Here is a 6,420-nt window from a genome sequence, read left to right on the forward strand (position 1 = left end):
CAATGCTTCTTGCTTCAGTGCCTACTCTCCCCTATGATTAACACTCATTTCTTTCTCTCTCCATAAATATTTGTATTTTCTTTTTGATCTTTGTGTACCTGTGCATTCATTTATCTAATTGAACATGAAATTCTTCTGTTTGTATTCAGTACAGTTGTTTTCTCAACATTTTCTTTTTATATTTTCAAATGAGACATGCCTAATTCAATGTGGACCTCAGATTCCTCAGTCCAGGTTTATGGTTCTTCTTCTGATCAGCCACACATAAAAAAGATAGTTTGCAAGAGTCTGTGTACTTTGAGATTCTTCAACTGTGTATAATTACTAATAGAACAGTAGCTTCATTCATTGGGCATATTTCTTTTTGACCTTGTGAAGCTTCTTGACTGCATATGTTGTTAGCTACACTGAGCAGTCTAGTCTCATCCTGATCATCTTGAAGCTTTTTTCTGTCTCCTAGATGTCCTGGTGTGGCACTGTGGGTTAATACACCAGACTGCAGAGTTGTTTGAACTGTAAGGTTAGCGGTTCAAGCTCACCAGCTGCTCCTCAGAAACCCTATCCAGGGTCGCTATGGGTTGGAACCGACTCGATGGCACTTAACAACAACAGATGTATTCTTCCTTCTCTTTCTCTTCTTCTCCTCTTTTTTCTTCTTCTCTAGCTTTCAACTCCTAAAACTCTCTTCACATTTGACATTTGATCAGAGATTAAGTGACCTTCATAGTTGGGAACAAACACAAAGTACTACTAGAACCTGTCTTCTGATCGATGCTAGCTTACATCTAATTAGTCAGCACAATTTTCTTTCTTCCCAACCCCCAATCATCCACCCACTCATCACAATAGCTGGTAGCCTGAGGACTACTTTTTCCAAAGTTTCTAACAGGAGTTTCCAATTTAGGTTCCACCAATCATAGCACTTACTTGAGATTTGGAAGGAAGAAGACAAGTAGAAATCCTATTAATGTTATTATTGTAGACAGGTGTGTAGATGTTTGCAAAGATAGGGCTGCAGATTCCCGGCATTTTCTTGTGAATTCTCAGTGATTTAAGTAACTATGATTACTACTGTTGGTTTCCTACAGTTCCTGCTAGTTACTGAGCTCCTGAAAACTAGGGAGAATCTTGAGACCTAGCAGTGATTTTCTTGACTCTCTTCCAATGACAATTAGAATCTCTAAGACTGGAAGCCCTACATTATACATGAGTTGGAATCAACCCAGTGGCAATGGGTTTTATGGATTAAATCATCTAAAAAGAGCACAAATTAAGAATCAGAATTTAGTAGTCACTTCTTTAGTAATTGTTATGACTGTTTAGAAAATGTTTCCTGTTCTGCTCTTTCTAGGTACCCCGTATAGTACATTTCCCTATCTCTTTGAATTTAGGAATAGTCATATGACTTGTTTTGACCAATGAAATGTGCATTAAAGCATATAAGAGCAGCTAAGTTATTTGCCAAAGTCTTTCCTCCAGTTAAAGGGATTAGCAAGAATCCGTTTGGTGAAGGCTCTCTGTTCACCTGTATACCTAAAGGAGGAAGAAATGAAATAATGAAAAACTGCATTTAAAATGTAGGGTTAGTGAGAAATAAAATTATTTTCTTCTCTGAGGTTGTCTGTGTTTAACTACAACTTATTTTTCTCTATCTTGCTTGATCCAGAAATTGGCACTGCTACAAAAAAAAAAAAAAAAAAATCAAATACATTTTAATAGGATATACTACAGAATGATCAAATATTTGGTATTACTTAAGAGACGAAATTGTTATCAGACAGAAGAAGTGTGCACCCAAGTTGTTGCTGCTGCTAAGTGTCATTGAGTCAGAAGTGACTCACAGAGACCGGGTATAGGGTTTATGAGGCAAAAACCGTTTCTTTCTATGAGGAGAAGATCAGAAAATAATTAGCCAGTTTGGAAGCAGAAATAAATTGAAAGAGTCTGTTAAATCTTGGATCTGTAAACCTAAAAGAAGCAACTGTTTCTAATCACAAAATAAAATATAAAAATCTTAAAAACCTTTGAGTTCCAAAGGCTAAATAAAAAAGAACTTTTTTGTAAATGTCAAGTCAAAGGTTTCTAAAAGAGAGTGCTGAGGGATAAAATCCTCTGCCAACCAGCCAAGTTCATGAAGCAAAACTAAGAACTAAGTTTTATTTTGTTTTGGTTTGTTTTTAGCCGTTTTTGTTTTGGGGACTCTTCCCACAGAAGAATCTAACACAGTGGTTCTCAAAGTGTCATACATACTTGGAACACCATCATTGGCACTACAGAAGAACTTGGCTAAAATGCAAGATACCAGCTCCATTCTAGTTGGCACAAAACAAGGGAAAAAGAGATACATTCAGAAGCTCAGGCGATGGGAACCAGCTTTCTCTGTTTTATAAGTCTCTAACAACCAGTTTTGGAAACCACTGAAGCCTATGCTAATGGCCAAGTTTTCAAACAGGATGACTATTAGAATCACCTAGTTGTTGTTGTTGTTGTTGTTGTTGTTATGTGCTGTAGAGTCGGTTCCGACTCATAGCGACCCTGTACAGGATTTCCGAGGCTGTAAATCTTTACGGGAGCAGAAAGCCTCATCTTTCTCCCGTGAAACAGCTGGTAGTTTTGAATTGCTGACCTTGAGGTTAGCAGCCCGATTCGTAACCACTATGCTACCAGAGAATCACCTAGAGTCATCATGAAACCTATAGATTCCCTGGTCTCACTGCATACCTCTCCAAGAATAACTCTGCAGGGAAAGGGCCTATTATAAGTCTGTATTTTTACAAACATCCCAAGATGATTCTGATTCTTTGTCAGGTACGGAAAGTTAGTCAAGTCTGCTCTGCGGTCTCCCTATTCCTTGTTTAAAAAGCATTCACTTTTATTGTTTCTTGTAACATTTATTTTTCCTATACTTGCAAGTAAGGAGCTCTGGTAGAGTAGTGGTTACAAGTCGGCCTGCTAACCTCATGGTCAGCAGTTCGAAACCACCAGCCGTTCTGGGAGAAAGATGAGGTTTTCTGCTCCCGTGAAGATTTAGAGCCTCAGAAACCCTATGCAGGTCTGCTGAGTCAGAACTGACACGGCACACCACCACCACCATATTTGCAAATGGAGGGACAAAGGACAAAGGATTTTAATGGGAAAAAAACCCAAAAACTGTGACTTGTTTAGAGATAAGTGCTCACTCACCAAAAAAAAAAAAAAAAAAGGAAGAAGAAAGAAAGAAAAAGTCCCTTTTAAAATGTTTTACATTGCATGCTGCTGTTGTTAAGTGTTCTCATGTCGGTTCCGAGTCATAGCGACCCTGTATAGAGTTTCTGAGGAGGGGCTGGTGAGTTTGAACCTCCAAACTTGCGGTTCAAACTGACTTTGCAGTCCAGCACATTAACCCACGGCACCACACCAGGACTCCTTACACTGTATAATTCTGTGTTTCTCAGAAGTAACCAAGGATGCCACCACTCTTTTGTCACTTTGTTGCACTGTGGTGGCTTGTGTGCTTCTGGAATGCTGGAAGCTATGCCATCAGTATTTCATACACTAGCAAGGTCACTCAGGATGGCCAGGTATCAGCAGGACTTCTCAACCAAGACAGACTATGAAGGAGAATCTGGTGTTCCACTTAAGTAATTGGCCACTGAAAACATTATGAATAACAGTTGAAGCCCTCAGGTTGCAAGGTACCCAAAATAAGTGTGGGGAAGAGCTGCTTCCTCAAAGCTGTTGTTGTGCTGTCGAGTCAGTTCCGACCCACAGTGACCCTGTATTGGGTTTCCAAGGAGCAGCTGGTGAGCTTGAACCACCGACCTTGCAGTTCAAACGACTTTGCCGTCTGACACACTAGCGCACAGTGCCACACCAGGACTCCTCAAAGTAGAGTTACCTTAATAATGTTGAACTGAGTAAAATATTTAGGGCTTTCATTTGCTGATGTGACACAACTCAAAATGAGAAGAATAGCTGTAAACATCGATTGAAAATCAGAATGTGCAATCCATAAAATATGAATCCAAGAAAACTGGAAGTTGCAAAAATGAAATGGAATGCAGAAACATCAATAATCTAGACAATAGTGAACTGAAATGAACTTGTGTTGGCCATTATGAATCAGACAAATATGGTTTATTATGCCAAAAATAATAAATTGAAAATAAATGATGTCACATTCATTGTTAAAAAAACCAAAAACAAGATCTGTCCTGTCAGTAATAAGATAATATCCATAAGCCTGCAAGGAAGATCTGTTACTATGACTATTATTCAAATTTGTGTACCAATCACAAAAAATGAAGAAACTGAAGATTTTTACCAAATTCTGAAGTCTGAAATTAATCAAATGACAATCACTAGTAATGGTGATTGAAGTGCAAAAGTTAGAATCAAAGAAAGATAGGGAGTTGGAAAATACAGTCTGGGTGATGGAAATGAAACCAGAGATTTCATAATAAAATTTTAACCTTTGCACATATTTTTTTCAATAATATGCATGTTAGCCTTGTCAGATAAAATACACAGAAATCAAATCAACAGCACCTTTGAAATAAAACAATGGAGGACTTCAAGGTCATCAGTCAGAGCAGGGCCAGAGGTGAACTGTGGAACTGACCTTCAATTGCTGTAAAGCAAGTTCAAATTGAAAATGAAGAAAATTAAAACAAGTCCACAAGAGCCAAAATACAACCTCGGAGGATATAATCCACCTGAATTTGAGACCATCACAAGAATAGACTTGACACATTAAACACTACTGACTGAAACCCACATGACTTGTGGGACAACACCAAGGATATCATACATGAAGAAAGGAAAAGGTCATTTAAAAGACAGGAAAGAAAGAAAAGATCAAAACAGTTGTAGAAGAGTTTCTGAAAATTGCTTTTGAACATATAAGGAAGCTTTAAAACGTTCATGGAAACATGGAGTTAAAAGATAATGAAATATTTTCATGAACTTTTTGAAGCCTCCTACAGACTAGTTAAAGAGAAAGAAATGATGAACCAAAGGGGCTTAAAAGAAGATAGATATCAGCAGCTTGAGAACACAAAGTGAAGTATTTTAATATGCAAAGAACGGAAGTTAGAAAACCAAAAGGGAAGGGCACAAGCAGAAAGTAGTAGGGAAAAATCCTATTGCAATACTGAAGAATTCTCTGGAGAAAATATTGAATGACACAGGAAGCATCTAGGACCATCAAGGGAGAAGAGCACAAGCAGAATGTGGGACCTTATCCATAGAAGAAGCGATGCCAGAGATGGAGGCAGAGATGAGGACATGGAGAGAGGGAGCAGCTGAGGACTCTAGACTCATAGAAAGAGAGGGGCTGAGAGCTGGAGGCCAGTAGGCAGGCTTGCAGAATGTGCCTTTTGTTGGTGTAAATTATTATATATGCCTGAGTGTTAAAAAAAAAAAGAGCTAAAATGAATAGAGAGAAATACTGCTAATTGATGGTACACGGAGGGGATTATAATCATTGTAATGAAATGAAACAAAGTAAATGGTTTATTGAATGTAAAATTGATGATTTGCCCTATAAACTTTCACTCGTCACAATAAAATTTTTTTAAAAAAATGAAAGGAACACACAGTCACTGAACCAGAAACAATTGGTCAGCGTTTCAGACAGAAGTATAAGATCAAGATCAATGGTTTTGAAGGAAATAATGCAAGACATTGATGAAAAACACCAATGGTATTGACAGAATATTAATTGAAATGTTTCAACAAATGGATGCAGTGCTGAAGATAATCGCTTGTCTTTGACAAGAAATTTGGAAAACAGCTACCTAGTCAACCAACTGGAAGAGATGAATATTTATGCATGTTCCAAAGAAAGGTAAACCAACAGAATGAAGAAATTATCAAACAATATGATTAATATCACATGAAAGTAAAATTTGCTAAAAGATAATTCAAAAATGGTTACAGCAATACATCAATAGGGAACTGCCAGACATTCAAGCCTGTTTCAGAAGAGGACCATGAAAGAGGGATATCATTGCTGATACAGGATAAGTCTTGGCTGAAACACCAGAATACCAGTGTTTCATTGATTATGTAAAGGTTGTTCAATGGCTCTGTAGGATAAACACTAGACTGGGAGTCACAGGTTGACAGTTCATGACTACCAGCTCTAAGGGAGAAAGATGAGGCTTTCTCTTCCCATAAAGATTTACAGGCTTGTAAATCCTATACAAGGTCACTATGAGTCACAGCCAACTCCACAGCACTTAACAACAGCAACATTGATTATGTAAACGCATTTGATTTGTGAAGCACAACAAATTATAAATAGTATTGTGAAGAATGATAATCCAAGACTTCATTTTGCTCATGAGGATCCTATATATATAGTCCAAGAGGCAGCTGATAAAGATGCATGAGTGGATACTGCACAATTTAAAATCAGGAAAAGTATGCATCAGAGTT

The sequence above is a fragment of the Chrysochloris asiatica genome, unplaced genomic scaffold, assembly GCF_000296735.1.
Source record: "Chrysochloris asiatica unplaced genomic scaffold, ChrAsi1.0 scaffold00010, whole genome shotgun sequence".
Classification (NCBI taxonomy): Eukaryota; Metazoa; Chordata; class Mammalia; order Afrosoricida; family Chrysochloridae; genus Chrysochloris; species Chrysochloris asiatica.